Source organism: Misgurnus anguillicaudatus, chromosome 21 (assembly GCF_027580225.2).
Source record: "Misgurnus anguillicaudatus chromosome 21, ASM2758022v2, whole genome shotgun sequence".
In the NCBI taxonomy this organism is placed as follows: Eukaryota; Metazoa; Chordata; class Actinopteri; order Cypriniformes; family Cobitidae; genus Misgurnus; species Misgurnus anguillicaudatus.
Window position 1 is genome coordinate 60517307 of NC_073357.2, and position 17330 is coordinate 60534636.

Below are 17330 nucleotides of genomic sequence, written 5' to 3' on the forward strand. Positions count from 1 at the left end.
AGTATATTGATCTTTTTGAAAGCATGTTGGAATGTCACCCTATTGGTGGTAACAGGGACCTCCACATCTTTGTGTGTTTCTATGGAAACAGAGGTTTGTCTTTCATGTTAACCTTGGAACTCCCAGTGTGTTCGCATTTTATTGATACTGTACAGAAAAAAGCCAAAAGTCACCTGTAGTGTACACTAGTTGACTCAGTTTACAATGGATATCTGAAATGCGACAAATAAAATTGAATTCTGCTTTCCACACAACTTTTCCAGGAAACCACATTGGTAGAATCTATGAGATTTCTTTCAGGAAAAGGACTGAATGTTATGTCCCATACAGCAAAAAATATATATTTTAAATATATTTCAAAACATACAAAAAATTACCAAAATATATTTTAGAATAGGTTTAAAAAGTATTCTTCACCAAAAAATATATTGGTGAAGAATATATTTTTAAAACCTATTTTTTTCTACACTGTAAAAACTTTCTGTAGAAATGACACATTACTGCAGCTGTTTGGCAGTAACTTACCGTAGATTTAAATGTATGTTATTTACTGGTAACAGTTTGTTTAAAGTTAAATGAACATTAAACATGAACAATTCTTTGTCTTTAATAAAACTATAAAATTACAGCCTCATGCAAAGCATTCTGGGAACGAAAATATGAAGAAAAAACACGTAGATGAGGAATTTTGCTTCCCAGAATGCTTTGCATGAGGCTGTTGTTTGAATTTTATTGTGTAAAGATAAAGACTTGTTAATATGTAATGTTCATTTAACTTTGAACAAACTGTTGCCAGTAAATAACATACATTTAAATCTACAGAAAGTTACTGGCAAACAGCTTCATAACAACATTTGTTTTACAGTCTATATTTTGAAAAATATTCAAAAAAGAAATGCCTTTTGCAAAAGCCATTAAATGGTCAAGGCTACACAATCATGGGGAAGACTGCTCACTGGACAGTTGTCCAGAAGACGACCATTGACACCTTGCACAAGGACGGCAAAACACAAAAAGTCATTGCAAAAGAGGCTGGCTGTTCACAGAGCTCTGTGTCTAAACACATTAATAGAAAGGCGAAGGGAAGGAAAAGATGTGGTAAGGAAAAAGTGTACAAGCAATACAGGGATAACCGCACCCTGGAGAGGTGAGTCAAGCCACTCTTGAACAGCAGACAGTGTCAGAAGTCAAAAAGGACTGGACTGCTGCTGAGTGGTCTAAAGTTATGTTCTCTGACTCTAATGAGAGTAAATTTTGCATTTCCTTTAAAAAGAGTCTGGAGGAAGAGTGGAGAGGCACACAATCCACATTGCTTGAGGTCCACTGTAAAGTTTCCACAGTCAGGGATGTTTTGGGGTGCCATGTCATCTGCTGGTGTTGGTTCACTGTGTTTTCTGAGGTCCAAGGTCAACGCAGCCGTATACCAGTAAGTTTTAGATCACTTCATGCTTTCTGCTGCTGACCAACTTTTTGGAGATGCAGATTTCATTTTCCAACAGGACTTGGCACCTGCACACAGGCCTTAATTAGGCTTTACTTTCTACAAAATGTATTTAGCATATTTTATTTAAAAAAATTGGCCAGAGAGATATATATTTTTGCCATATGGGCTGCAGTCACAAGATTACAGCATCATCAGAACCTTCAACATCAGCAGCAGTGAGTCAGAAATCATCACACTTATTTATTATCTTATTTCCTGATCTCACGAATTTCCATGGTATAGTCGCGGAATATTTTGCTAATTTTTCCATGGCATCGGTGCATCCAAAATACAACAATGACAAACAAATACAGCAATAACAAACAAAAACAAAAAAATAACAAATATTTAAAATTAATTTTAAATATTAAAAAGGCAATTAATCCAATGCTTCCGCATATAAGACTGATAGCGGACTTCAGAAAACATTGGGCCAGACACCTTGTGACAGCATGTATGTGACTGCAATGAGAGATACAAAGAAGACCTGACAGCCCTCATATTTTAAAGACAATACAAATTGCTTTCAGTATAGAAATATTAAATTATTTGATTTCATTCATTCATTTTATATTTGGAACAGAACTCAAACATCTCACATTTTGTTTAATTGAAAATGTCTTATATGTTACTGTAGCTCAGGGTTTTATGTTAATTATCTGGTAGTATAGGAGGTAGGGCAGGGCAAAAAAAATTTATTTTTCGATTAATCTTTTTTTTTATGTGGTCGATTCAAAATCGATTTCGATTTTTTTTTTTCAGATTTTTTTCTTTCATATTTATTTCCGCAAACATTGAACGTAAGATTAACGTTAATCTAATTACTAGTCTTCTTCACTAGATGTCACCCTCTTTTTTTGCCTTGCGAGATGTTACCAGGAGCGAGAGGCGAGCCTGTAATTCATTCATTCAGTGCTTAAATGGCAGTTTCAGGTGCTTCATCGACGTTGATGCCACCTTCACATAAAAAGTCAGAAGTATGGAAGCATTTTAGATTTCACAAGCAAGACGAGGATGATAGTGTTGTGGATTTTAATTTCTTTTTATTAATTACCCACTGCTGTAAACTGCTGTTCACTGTTCTTTTTTATTAATATAGTATTTGTATTAAATCTATATTTATTGAGTTGAATCGAGTATAAAAACCAACTGGAATCGAAAATTTAATCAAGAATCGAATCGATTTGACAGCTTGTGAATCGAAATTGAATAGATCTGGAACATCTGAATTGATACCCAGCCCTAATAGGAGGTAAACATCATCTTTAAAAAGGAAGATTTTAAAAGGTTACATGTGTATGTTGCAGTCAGGGCACTTATGCATTGTCACACACATACACACTTAAGACAAATCCCTACCTAACAAATGCAGGAATGTGGACATGCATATAAATAAACCTGGCTGTTGCTGATGTTAATCGATTGTTGTATATTATTTCATCATTTATAATTTGGCATATTTTTATAGCTAAATTATATTACTCACAAATGTGGAGATATTGCAGGAAATCAGCTCTGTATTATATGAAAGTCATGTCACACATTTACAGTTCATTTAAAGGCAGGAAACGTTTGTGCTTAATGTTTGTGTTTCTGTGACGTCTGACATTCTGTCAATTAATCTGGAGTAAACACGTCAACATGCATATGTAACAATTACAGAAAAAACAACAAATGTCAAATGAACGGACGGCCAGAAGATCCTGATGAATGCTTGAATGACAGCAGCTTCACACGTTCACCTCAAACTCAATTCTTTCATCCCTTAATCATAATAAACAATCACACAGTACTTCCACTTCAAAAAGTGTCATCTTATGGGTTTAAAATAAAATAATAGAAAATAAATACTTAGTGAGAGTTGTAACTCATGTGTTCAATAAATGTTTTACATAATTTACTCTAATGTTTTACTCACAGACACCATACATTTTTGACACTGTTGTTTCTGAATGGTCACATTTCTCTACTTTTTCTTTCTTCATGAAAGTTTTTTGGCTGTTATTTTTCAGTCATGTGGGCTCCTGAGAGTCGACCTTCAGTCTCGCTCTTTTCTAAAGCTCATTCTGTCTCTTTCGCCTCTTTCCTCTCTGGAGATGCAGTCAATCGCTTCAAATGTTTTAATCATGATGACAAAGAACCACAGGATGTGTTTCAGCCAAAGGGCAAAATAACAACACGCACACACACATTGACACACACATACAGTATGATAATATTATAAATGGCATTCACTGTCCCCAATGTACTGTAAACATATGAATGTCAATCAGTAGATCATGGAATGCCATTCCAGACACTCTTACACTCTGAGGCTATTTTGGGGATTTTCCGCCTGGATTTGGCCTACCCAATTTCAAAAGCTTCCCATACCCACACGCAGAGGTGTACATACAAAAGTTTGGTATCATTTTACAGAAAACCCTTTGAAGTTTCATAAAACACTGTTGAAAGTGCTAAACATGGTGTATGTGTTGTCAGTCCTCTAATAAACCCAAAAATAAATAGGCGCTTTTTGATGTTTTTTTCTAAAGTCTGTATATAAAAGTATAACTCTGGCCCTGAGTGGTCACAAAACCTGTTTTGTTTGATTCCAGCAAATGTCAGCTTACAGAGGGAAAAAAATATTTTTTTTTCTCTATCATAATGTATGCAAAAGTTATTTTACTCCAACTGAAGTGGGGAATAATACCCTTTTTGTATTCAATTTCTGCCTAAAAATATTTGAAGTGCTCCCATAACCACATACAGTGGAATAAATGCAATATCTTTATATCATTTTGCAGAAAACCCTTTGAAGTTACATTCATGTATTTTCACATACTTAATACGTTTTTATACAGGTGTTTTTTTTTGTTATTTTACAAGATAAACTGTATTTTAAAATAATATTACTGTATAAATACAGAGCAATTTAATAAAATAACTAATAAAAGCCGTATATTTACAGGGATTGACCTGAAAAGTAGTTGTATTTCATGTATTTTCACATAATTTATCTGTTTTTCTACAGTTTTATAACAATTATTAACAGTAATATTCTGTAATTTAATGAATTGGGACTGTAAAAGATTCTCTGTATTTTTACGGTTTTTGTATGTAATTTTGAAAAACATTTTTTTACCGTAATTTGATGGAATTTCTCTGGCAACTTTGCTGCCAGAGATTTACCGTTTTTTTACGGATTTTTTTTTACAGTGTGCTGTTTGTGACTAACATTGTTATTTATGTTGTTTTTCATATGATGAAACACCAAATTGTCTTTTTTATGTTGTAAACACTGTCTTTGAAAGTAAATAACTCTGGTTCTGTGTGCTCTAGCAGACTGCAGACAGTTATAAATGCACTGCATTTATATAGCGCTTTTAACAGACCTATGGCCATCCAAAGCGCTATTATAAATTAAAGGAATATTTTATATCAAAGCAACACTAAAGAGTTTTTGCTCTTTGCTCCCCCTACAGGTTAGAAGCATAATTGTTCATTACCACTGTCGTAAATACTGCAGAATAGCTGGCTCTGATTGGATTGTAGGTCTGCCGTAAAGCCAGTTTTTGTAGTTTTTACTCGAACTACAGGACCGCGACCCGACGGTTGGAAACTTCTTTAGTGCGGTTTTGGCCGATAGAGGGCTGCAAAGCGAATGTGAAAGTGCCGTTCACCCTGTTTTGAGTGGATGAACCACTGAAACTGTTTTGAAAACGTTATTTTAAGGTAAAAAAAAACTCTTTGGTGTTGCTTTAAGTCATAATAATTAATTTTGGACCTGGTACAGGGTCCGCAGAGTTAAATTGGATGCATACTGTAAGCCCAGGCAAGTTACCTTAAAACTTAAAAAACATATGGTAACTCGCTGCCCTAAAAATTGCCTTGTTAAACAAATAAGTAATTTTAAGTTAAATCTACTGAATTGAAGTGTTTCATTCACTGAATGTAAAATGTCTCGTTCCAGCAATAATATTCTTGTTAGATTAAAAAAACATTTCCTGTTCTAGAAAGGTTCAGTTAACATAATTTTATAAAACCTGTAACGTTAAGAGAACTCTGCAATCTTTGCATCTCGTCAATTAAACCTACTATTTTAAGTTTGGGCTTAAAAAAGTTGACAGAACTTATAAATTCAAGTTGAAATTGTTTAACTTTATTTTTTAAGTTAAAGTAACATGAAAATATGTGTTGATTTGACAAAAATGCTGCAAATGTTTTAAAGTGTAGTAGGGTGGTCCTTATAATGGGTAAATTTTTTTAATGTTGAACTCTCAGCCCATAAATGTTTTATCAATAAAAACACACTCTGCAACATTTTGAATTGTTCCTACAATAACTAGAGGTTGCTCAAAGCCTTTTAATATTTCCGAAATCGCATATTTTTGCAAAAAATGCACTGTAAAAAATACTTTGCTGCCTTAAATGTTTTGTTAAATCAACTCAGATTTACAAGTCATGTCAACTGAGATGAGTTGTCACAACTTATAAAATATAGTTGAGAAAAGTCAACTTAATTTTATAAGTTATAACAACTCACCTGTAGTTATAACAACTCATCTCTAGTCAAGATAAATAATAGTAAGTTGAAATGACTTGTAAATCCGAGTTGATTCAACCAAAAATTTTAAGGCAGTATTTTCTTTAAAAACGCACAACACACATAAAACTTGCTTCTTGGAGGGTAACTTTGTTCCAGTTATTTCAGTCTCTTCTCATCCAAGTAACCATATAGCGGACTTGCGTCGTGTTGCTTCAGCCATTGTCTCAGTGTATATTGTCTATTGTGCTTCATTCACATTTAAGCTTTCTTGCTTTGTAAGACATATCACAGCTAAAACAGGAGTTTTAATTGCATCGAGCATGCTCAAATAAGTCCATTGCTGCCATAAGTAGTATCACAAAGGATCACATGCCAATGTGTTAAACTTCAAAGGTCTTGAGCAACCTCTAAATATTAATTAATATTGAAAAAGTTTGCCTAAATTAATTTTTTCAAACATATTGGTGGTGTGAGAGCATGAACTTTTAAAAGTTGAAAAATAAGCATTACATTTTGACTGTTTTATCTAAAGTTAATGTTAAAATAGCTACGATGATCATTTTAGTAGATTTTCATGAAGTCAGAGTTCTTCCATGTACACAGATGTGTTCGTGTTATTCTCGTCCACCATCTGTTCTCTCACAGTCGTGTATAGCGTCAGGACAGGGCAAACAATAAATCAAATATGATGCAATAAAATGTCCGAGGGCAGTAAAACTTTACTCATTTAAATCAGACTCTCTTATTTCCTCTGTCTATTTATCCATGTATGTAAATGTCACCACTAGGGGCTGGCTGTGTTTGGCTAAAGCCACGCCCCTTCTCAACTCCCACCTCGAGGAGGTCCCCAAAGCCGACCCAATGACCAGACAAACACGGAAACAGGTAAGTAAAATTTAAAACAAGCTTTATTGAAATCTTAAATACTTAAAAGGATGGGGGGGAAATTTCGGGGAAAGGGGAATTTTAAAACTAATGGCTTCTTCTACTCCCTCCAGGGAGACTACAGCCACGGGTGACAGGGATGGGAAAACGGGGGTGCCAACCACCATCAACGGGGGAAAAAGGCAACGTCAGGCTCCCGCCTGGACCCTGCTGGCCGTGGCGCCCTCCTTCTTCTCTTCCTGGAGGCAGACAACTTCTGGTGTGGCTGTTAGGGGTTTCTCCACTGTTCGTGCCCAATGGCTTACTCTCGCCTTCTTCTCTTTCCACAGGCGGCCACTAGGACAACAAAGACACTGTTACTGACTTTGAAAGGGGTCTCACCGGCTCCCTGCTTACAGCTTCCTGGGAAAGTATCACGTTCACCGTCGATTCCTCAATGACTCACTCTTGTCTTCTTCTCTCTCTCCACAGGTGATCGCTAGGACACAGAAACACTGTTATTGGCCTTTGAATGGTTCTCACCAGCTCCGCTGCTTACAGCTCTCTGGGTACGTATCACGTTCACAGTCGGCTCTTTACTGACTCTCTCTCGTCTTCCTTTCTCTCTCCACAGGTGGTCGCTAGGACACAGAAACACTGTTATTGGTCTTTAAATGGTTCTCACCAGCTCCGCTGCTTACAGCTCTCGGGGCAAGTATCACGTTCACAGTCGGCTCTTTACTGACTTTCTCTCGTTTTCCTTTCTCTCTCCACAGGTGATCGCTAGGACACAGAAACACTGTTATTGGTCTTTGAATGGTTCTCACCAGCTCCGCTGCTTACAGCTCTCTGGGTAAGTATCACGTTCACAGTCGGCTCTTTACTGACTCTCTCTCGTTTTCCTTTCTCTCTCCACAGGTGATCGCTAGGACACAGAAACACTGTTATTGGTCTGCAGGGGGGCGAAGGCCGCACACCACCTCGCCGGGTCGAGCGCCGCCCTATCCCCACGGTCCGTGGGCCGATCGAATTCCGGATAGGGGCGCCCTTTCGTAGAGACCACGGGGGTAGCGGACCCGTTCGCCTCCGACTCTGCGATGATACAAACACAGGTAAGCTTATACCACAATTGCTTTTACTATGTTACTCACGGTCGTTCCTTCTGTAGGTCAGCAGGGGGGGCGAAGGTCACACACCACCTCGCCGGGTCGAGCGCTGCCTTATCGCCACTGTCCGTAGGCTGATCAAATCCCAGATAAGGGCGCCCTTTCGTAGGGACCCGGGGGCAGCGGACCCGTTCGCCTCCGACTCTGCGATGACACACACACAGGTAAGTTTACACCACAATTGCTTTCACTATAATACTCACAGTCCTCCACAGTACTTGGCCTGCGTCTCTTCACTCTCTTGAACAGCACACCGCGTATGATGGCAATAAGGTCTACGGTCGTTGGCCCCGGCGTCCTCCTTCCAAGGGAGAGAATGGATGGTGCGGGGTTCCTCTGACAAGACACACGGCAACCCACGGCAAATACACAGCACCACTCTATCGTGAAAAAGCTTATAATATGTAAAATCTCACTCACCACACTGCAAGTGCAACACCACGAGGGGAAACGCCCGATCTCTTCCACTGTGCTTGGGGCTAACGTAGAGGCGGTGGCAGAAACGACCAGACCAAAGTCGCGTTGCGGTGGCTGTATGAAATATATATGCTGCTGGCGGCTCGCCCACCACGCTACTGATAGGGGTAGGGCCGCCTTCCTACTCCTGGAGGACTCCAACGAATCACAACATGCAAGTTTCCGCTAGTTACACTACACCATGGGCATACTCACAGCGGATAGCCTTTGTGTACGTTGTGCAGTGCGATCAAATCGCTTCTCGTTTTTCTCCGTTCAAATTACTAGTTGGACTGTAGTTCCTTTTTCACCCATAGGGTTGTTCCTTAAATCCAGCCGGTCCACCGTAACTGCAACGAGAGAAGAGGGAAAGAGAGAGAAATATATCCAGCCACCACGTCTAGCAATGAGCACAGCTCCGTTCCTCAGCACACACTTCCGAACTGCAACTGTCATCTAACTGTGCTTTTTGTACTTCTCCTTACGCTCCCATTATCCAATTACCCGGCGATCTCGTTAACTAGCCACAGCTGTGCTCAATCCGCTGATTACAGCCCTCGCAACGCTGCCGGATGTCCGGTGTTTCCATTTTTCCGGTCGGGGCGGAAACATCCGGGCGGAACCAACTTCCTCAATTTTTGGTTCCGCCCTGACAAGTCGTCACCCTGTGACATCCTCCCCCGCCAATACATTCCAGTCCCTGGAATGCCTTTGAGTAGTCCACTCACCATAGCGGGAAGGGGGCCGGCCGCGGTTCTCCCGTTGGGAGCGTCTTACAGGGGAGTCAGGTGCAGCGGGCTCGGGCACAACCTCAGGTTGTCCTTGTGCGGCCAGGGGTTCGGCTGGCTCTGGTGCTGGTCCTGGCTGCCTCTGGGCGGCCGGGGGGTCAATTGGCTCAGGTGCAAGATCGGGCTCTCCAGGGGCGACTGGGGGTGGCGCCACCACAGGTAAACCTGGTACTACAGCCCATCCTCCCATCCAGGGGGCTGTCGGTGCCGGCTCCGCGACTACCTCCTCCGTGACCTCGGGGAAATTTGGACAAGGGCGAATCATATTTCGGTGTACCACCCGCTCCGGGCCGGCCTCTCCTTCCGGCCGGATGGTATACACCGGCTGACCCGGTCTCTGCTGCCTACAGACTACGTACGGGATGGCCTCCCAACGGTCGCTCAGCTTTCCTTTGCCTTGCCGCCGGTTATCTCGTACCAGGACTCTCTCTCCTGGCAGCAAGGGGGCTTCCCGGGCTGTTCGGTCGTACAACCGCTTGTTCTTTTCTCCGGTGGCCCGTATTTTCTGGGATACCTGCTCATAGGCAAAGTGCAGCCGTTGGTGGTGGCGCCCTACCCACTCAGTCACACTTCCTTCCTCCTGGCTCGCGGCCGCTCCCAGGACCAGGTCCGTCGGCATCCGCACATGCCTACCGAACATCAGATAAGTGGGGGCATACCCCGTCGTGCTATGAATGCTGTTGTTATAAGCTTGTAGGAGGTTCGGTAGAGCACTCACCCAATCACTCTGCTTGCGTTGATCCAAGGTCCCTAAGAGCCCCAGCAGGGTTTGATTAAACCTCTCGCAGCAGCCGTTTCCTTGAGGGTGGTAAGACGTCGTATGGGTCTTCGTGCACCCATACAGCTGGCATAATTCCCGGATCACCTTTGATTCGAAGTTTGCCCCTTGGTCTGAGTGTAAGAACTCTGGACATCCAAATGTTTGGAAGACGTGCCGCCATAAAGCCGTTGCGGTGGTACTTGCCGTCTGATCGAGGGTGGGGATTGCCCATGCATATTTCGTAAACAGGTCGGTGATTACTAAGATGTTCGGATAACGGTCCTGTGGCCGGCCCAGGGTCAGGAAATCCATCGCCATGATGTGAAGGGGGGCTTTGGCACATATGGGTATCATCGGTGCTCGGGCCTCTCGTCGAGACTTGAATAACGTGCACCTGGGGCAAGCTTGGACCAAGCTACGCACTGATGCTTCCAGTCCCGGCCAATAGAAGAACCTGCGTAGCAGTGATACGGTCCGTTCTTGTCCCTGGTGTCCCAATTGGTCATGGTAGGCAGACACCAGGGCTGCTGTTTGATCGGCGGGCACCACGATCTGGCGTACCTCCTCGCCCAGCTTCGGATCACTTACTTTTCGGCAAAGTACCCCCTCCTGTATCTCCAGCTTGTCCCACTGTCCCAGCAGTCTCTTCCCCGTCTCTGTCTGGGTCAGCCTCTCGGACGACGTTGGTCGCCGGCCTCGCTCTACCCACATCCTCACCTGCCATAAATCTTGATCCTGGGCCTGTCTTTCCTTCCACCGGCAGGGGTCCCAACCCCAGCTCCCGGGTACCGCCTCCTGCTGGCCTCCTGGTGCTTCCACAACCCCTATCAGGTAGCCTTCCTCCTGGCTTTCCTCTTCGTGGCCATCACAGCCACCGGGGCCGTCCACCTCTGGCAATCGGGACAGGACATCCGCGTTCGTGTGTTCCCGACCGGGCCGATACTGTAGTTGGTAATTGAAGTTGGCAAGTTGTGCCACCCAGCGCTGCTCCACCGCCCCCAACTTCGCTGTCTGTAAATGAACCAGAGGGTTATTGTCTGTAATCACCGTCACCTTAGCACCCCAGAGGTAGTCCTTGAACTTCTCGGTCAGGGCCCATTTCAGGGCCAACAGCTCCAACTTGAATGAGCTGTAGTTCGCGTCGTTCCTCTCCGCTGGGTGAAGGCTTCGGCTTGCGTAGGCGATCACCCGTTCCGTACCCGCTTGTCGTTGGGCCAAGACTGCTCCCAGCCCCAGGTTGCTAGCGTCTGTATACAAAAGAAATGGCTGGGTAAAGTCTGCATAGGCCAAGATAGGAGCCTGTAACAACTCCTGTTTTAACCTCTGAAATGCCCCTTCACAGGACTCGTCCCAATCAATAGAGGGTGACCCCCGCCCCCGGTTTCGCCCTGTGCCGACCAGTAGCTGGTTAAGGGGTTTGGCAATCTTTGAGAAATCTTTTATAAACCGTCTGTAGTATCCCACAAATCCCAGAAATGACCGCACTTGCCTCACAGTCTTTGGTGCACTCCAGTCTCTCACCGCGGAGACCTTCCCAGGGTCTACGGCCACCCCAGCAGCGCTGACCACATGGCCCAGGAACTGGACTTTCCGCCGCAACAGATGGCACTTGTCGGGTTGTAACTTCAGCCCATATTTCTCCAACGCCCGGAAAACCTCTTCGAGGTGTCGGAGGTGTGAATCGAAATCTGGGGAATACACAATTACATCATCCAAATATACCAAGACTGACTCCATTAACTGACCTCCAAGACAGCGCTGCATGAGGCGTTGGAACGTGGCCGGAGCGTTACAGAGCCCGAAGGGCATCCGTTCCCACTGGAATAGTCCGAACGGGGTCGTAAAGGCGGTCTTCTCTCTATCGGCCTCGGCCACTGGCACCTGCCAATATCCACTGGCCAGATCCAAGGTGGAGTACCAAGCGGATCGTGTGAGACCGGCAAGGGAGTCTTCAATCCGGGGCAAGGGAAACGCGTCTTTCTTGGTCACCAGGTTAAGCTTCCGATAGTCCACGCAAAACCTCCAAGCTCCTAACTTTTTCTGCACAAGTACGATGGGGGCTGCCCAGGGGCTACTGCTTTCCCGGACGACTCCTCGCTCCAGCATGCCCTGCAGTAGCGAGCGTACCTCTGCATACAAGGTGGGTGTGATCGGCCGGTACCTCTCTCTACTGGGCCCTGCATCTCCAGTCGGTATATGGTGTTCTACCACTTTCGTACACCCATAATCTTCCTCGTGTCTTGCGAATACATGTTGCCATTTCTGAAGGAGGGCTTGGAGTCTTTGTGTCTGCGCCTGTTCCAACTCTTCCCCTTGCAGGGACTCGCCTGCCAAGTGCTTCGGCACGTCCCTCCTTCTGTTGTTCGGAGGGGCTTCCATCTGGGTCAGGGCCACCTCGATGACATTGGGGCACACCTGACGGAACCTAACGTCCCTCTCCTCTCTCACCTGGTGGGGCGCGACCCCCGTTAATCGGGCCAGCCGCTGGTGTCGGTGTAAGTATACTGGGTAGGGGTGGTCGTTTCGGACCTTCACAGGGACCCTCCCCCGACGGACCGCCGCTAGGCCTCGGGCTACTTCCACTTGGGGGCAATCGGCGTGAGGTTCAACCAACACCCATTCTTCGGGGCCAACTCCTCGGGGGGCTACTCTCACCCACACCATGGCCTCACTCCTAGGAGGAATCGACAGAGCGAATCGACACATCACCCTTCCTACCTCTTCCCGGCCTCTGCGGACCTGGGTCATCTGGACCCGACGACAGTCGGCTACTACTTGCTCCCATAGGGGCCTCTCGACAGGGGGGATCCTAGGGCCGGGCTTAGCCCGAAATAACTCTTCCCAGCATTCGGAGAGGACGTTCATCCCTAACAGGGCTCGATGGGCACCCAGACATCTGTCCTCCACGATAATCACTCCTTTTTGGGGAACTATCACCCCATGAACTTCTAAGTCCGTCAACCGATAGCCAATATAAGGGATCTCTAGGCCGTTGGCGCCCCGCAACGTCAGCCAGGGGGCCTCCCCTCCTTGGGCACTCTGCTTCCCAAATACTTCCTGCGAGAGACTTTCCGCAAACAATGTCACTTGCGAGCCCGTATCTACTAGGCACTGTATTGTCTTGCCACATACCTTCAACTCCGCCACAGGGCTGTGTCCAACCATCTGGTCTCTAGCATCCTTGCGTCTTCCAGGGCCTTCTCTGGGGGTCCCGGCCACACGACCCACTGTGGCCGGTCGCCTTAAAAACCCCCTTCTGATGCCCTGCGAGGCCCACACTGGCGACTGTAATGCCCCGGTTCTCCACACCGATTACAGATTGGCCGCCCTTGGTCATCCCACTCGAAGCGGGGCCGGTTCAAACGATTCGGGCGTCCCGGTGGCTCTCGGCCCCTCTCAGAGTAGACTCGCTCTCGGGGTGCCGGCCTCGGTTCCTCCCGCGCCCTACTTTGGCGAAGTTCCCCCAAGAGGGTCTTAGATAGCTCCGACATCTGCTCTCGGACATCTTTCAACAATTCCACCCGCAGGGCTTGTTTCCAGTCTGCGTGTTCAGGTGGCGCCGCTGTGTTTCCACTTACGGCTGCACATACGGGGGCTTCGGTTACTTCGGCCTCGTCCCCCTCCAGGGCTAGCGCCTCCTTCTTTAGATCTTCGAAGGTCAGCCCGGGGTCCCTCCGGAACTGGACCCTCAGACTTTGTCTCACGGGGCCTTCTTTCATCCCCAGGAGGAACTGGTCGCGTAACAAGGCTTCTCCATCTCCTAGCCCATGGTCTCGTCGGGCTTGCAGGCGAGTGAACTGCTCCCGCAGCCTGAGGGCAAAAGCTCGAATAGGTTGTCGGGGGCCTTGTTTGCAATTGAAAAATTGTGAGCGGAGGACAGCTACGGGGGTATGGTCACCATATTGTTCAGTGAGGAACTGGAACACAGTCTGGGCGGTGGCTCTAGTCGCTTCGGGGGCGGCTTGTACTTCTCGCCGTGCTTCTCCTTCTAAGGAGTTTAACACAAATTGAAGCCGCTGGGCGGCACTAAGGCCCTGCAGGTCGGCCAAGTACTCCAGCTGGGCCTTCCATTCGGTCAGGCGTACCTCCGACTCGGCTCCTCCGTATCTCTGGACCCATGGACTGCCCATGATAACGGGTGTGGCACGGGGTGGGGCCGCTGGCCCCGCGTTGTCAGTCATTGGGTGACCTTGGTTACTCAATTCGAGGTGGGACCCTGCCGACTACGCCAAAATCTGTCACCACTAGGGGCTGGCTGTGTTTGGCTAAAGCCACGCCCCTTCTCAACTCCCACCTCGAGGAGGTCCCCAAAGCCGACCCAATGACCAGACAAACACGGAAACAGGTAAGTAAAATTTAAAACAAGCTTTATTGAAATCTTAAATACTTAAAAGGATGGGGGGGAAATTTCGGGGAAAGGGGAATTTTAAAACTAATGGCTTCTTCTACTCCCTCCAGGGAGACTACAGCCACGGGTGACAGGGATGGGAAAACGGGGGTGCCAACCACCATCAACGGGGGAAAAAGGCAACGTCAGGCTCCCGCCTGGACCCTGCTGGCCGTGGCGCCCTCCTTCTTCTCTTCCTGGAGGCAGACAACTTCTGGTGTGGCTGTTAGGGGTTTCTCCACTGTTCGTGCCCAATGGCTTACTCTCGCCTTCTTCTCTTTCCACAGGCGGCCACTAGGACAACAAAGACACTGTTACTGACTTTGAAAGGGGTCTCACCGGCTCCCTGCTTACAGCTTCCTGGGAAAGTATCACGTTCACCGTCGATCCCTCAATGACTCACTCTTGTCTTCTTCTCTCTCTCCACAGGTGATCGCTAGGACACAGAAACACTGTTATTGGCCTTTGAATGGTTCTCACCAGCTCCGCTGCTTACAGCTCTCTGGGTACGTATCACGTTCACCGTCGGCTCTTTACTGACTCTCTCTCGTTTTCCTTTCTCTCTCCACAGGTGGTCGCTAGGACACAGAAACACTGTTATTGGTCTTTGAATGGTTCTCACCAGCTCCGCTGCTTACAGCTCTCGGGGCAAGTATCACGTTCACAGTCGGCTCTTTACTGACTCTCTCTCGTTTTCCTTTCTCTCTCCACAGGTGATCGCTAGGACACAGAAACACTGTTATTGGTCTTTGAATGGTTCTCACCAGCTCCACTGCTTACAGCTCTCGGGGTAAGTATCACGTTCACAGTCGGCTCTTTACTGACTCTCTCTCGTTTTCCTTTCTCTCTCCACAGGTGATCGCTAGGACACAGAAACACTGTTATTGGTCTGCAGGGGGGCGAAGGCCGCACACCACCTCGCCGGGTCGAGCGCCGCCCTATCCCCACGGTCCGTGGGCCGATCGAATTCCGGATAGGGGCGCCCTTTCGTAGAGACCACGGGGGTAGCGGACCCGTTCGCCTCCGACTCTGCGATGATACAAACACAGGTAAGCTTATCCCACAATTGCTTTTACTATGTTACTCACGGTCGTTCCTTCTGTAGGTCAGCAGGGGGGGCGAAGGTCACACACCACCTCGCCGGGTCGAGCGCTGCCTTATCGCCACTGTCCGTAGGCTGATCAAATCCCAGATAAGGGCGCCCTTTCGTAGGGACCCGGGGGCAGCGGACCCGTTCGCCTCCGACTCTGCGATGACACACACACAGGTAAGTTTACACCACAATTGCTTTCACTATAATACTCACAGTCCTCCACAGTACTTGGCCTGCGTCTCTTCACTCTCTTGAACAGCACACCGCGTATGATGGCAATAAGGTCTACGGTCGTTGGCCCCGGCGTCCTCCTTCCAAGGGAGAGAATGGATGGTGCGGGGTTCCTCTGACAAGACACACGGCAACCCACGGCAAATACACAGCACCACTCTATCGTGAAAAAGCTTATAATATGTAAAATCTCACTCACCACACTGCAAGTGCAACACCACGAGGGGAAACGCCCGATCTCTTCCACTGTGCTTGGGGCTAACGTAGAGGCGGTGGCAGAAACGACCAGACCAAAGTCGCGTTGCGGTGGCTGTATGAAATATATATGCTGCTGGCGGCTCGCCCACCACGCTACTGATAGGGGTAGGGCCGCCTTCCTACTCCTGGAGGACTCCAACGAATCACAACATGCAAGTTTCCGCTAGTTACACTACACCATGGGCATACTCACAGCGGATAGCCTTTGTGTACGTTGTGCAGTGCGATCAAATCGCTTCTCGTTTTTCTCCGTTCAAATTACTAGTTGGACTGTAGTTCCTTTTTCACCCATAGGGTTGTTCCTTAAATCCAGCCGGTCCACCGTAACTGCAACGAGAGAAGAGGGAAAGAGAGAGAAATATATCCAGCCACCACGTCTAGCACTGAGCACAGCTCCGTTCCTCAGCACACACTTCCGAACTCCAACTGTCATCTAACCGTGCTTTTTGTACTTCTCCTTACGCTCCCATTATCCAATTACCCGGCGATCTCGTTAACTAGCCACAGCTGTGCTCAATCCGCTGATTACAGCCCTCGCAACGCTGCCGGATGTCCGGTGTTTCCATTTTTCCGGTCGGGGCGGAAACATCCGGGCGGAACCAACTTCCTCAATTTTTGGTTCCGCCCTGACAAGTCGTCACCCTGTGACATAAATATTAGGAAATGCATGGAAACTCAATGTTTTTATATTTTAACATCATCTTTGGCTCTAAAAAAACTACAAAACACACACACACACATGCAAACACATATGCACATGCAAGAACACGCAAGCACATTTTACTGCATGCCAAAAAAGATGCACTATTTAATTCTGCTTGATGTGTAAATGTGTGTATATATTCATTGCACACAGAGCCGACTGTGGAGATCAGAGATCTCTTAATAAAGAACCAGAGCATCTGCCTTAATCTCATTCTCAAAACACAAACATGATATGAAGAGTAACATCAGGAGGGGAGATAGATGAAAAGAAAAACTTACAAGCCCGGGATGATGGACAACCTACAACAGCAGATATTTACTGATATTTAAAGACTTTTAACACAGACGCTTACACCCGTAAAGAGAGGATCAGCCAAGACTCTACAAACATGTTAAAAGAAAACATCAATGAAACTACATCACAATACAAGTAGTGCTCTTTACATATAAACACAAACACAGACAGACTTAAAGGAGTACTACACTTTCATAAAAATTCTAATAATTTAGTCATCCTGATGTCATCCAAGATGATTCTTTGGTCAGTCGAGAATAAACTTGAAAATTTATGACAAAAAACGGCGTAATAGCACTTTTGGGAGTACTTCGAC

At 46.2% G+C, this 17330-nt stretch overlaps 2 long non-coding RNA genes across 2 annotated transcripts; both read right to left on the minus strand.

The window, feature by feature from the left end:
* Positions 1-6901: 6901 nt before the first annotated feature.
* On the minus strand, positions 6902-7439 carry LOC141353365 (uncharacterized). The gene is made up of 2 exons (XR_012360456.1): positions 7342-7439; positions 6902-7232 (listed from the first exon to the last, which is right to left on the minus strand). It is a non-coding gene; the product is annotated as an uncharacterized lncRNA (long non-coding RNA).
* A 6956-nt stretch (positions 7440-14395) lies between these two features.
* Positions 14396-15217, minus strand: LOC129419800 (uncharacterized). Its single transcript, XR_012360457.1, has 2 exons — positions 14836-15217; positions 14396-14726 (listed from the first exon to the last, which is right to left on the minus strand). It is a non-coding gene; the product is annotated as an uncharacterized lncRNA (long non-coding RNA).
* Positions 15218-17330: the final 2113 nt, after the last annotated feature.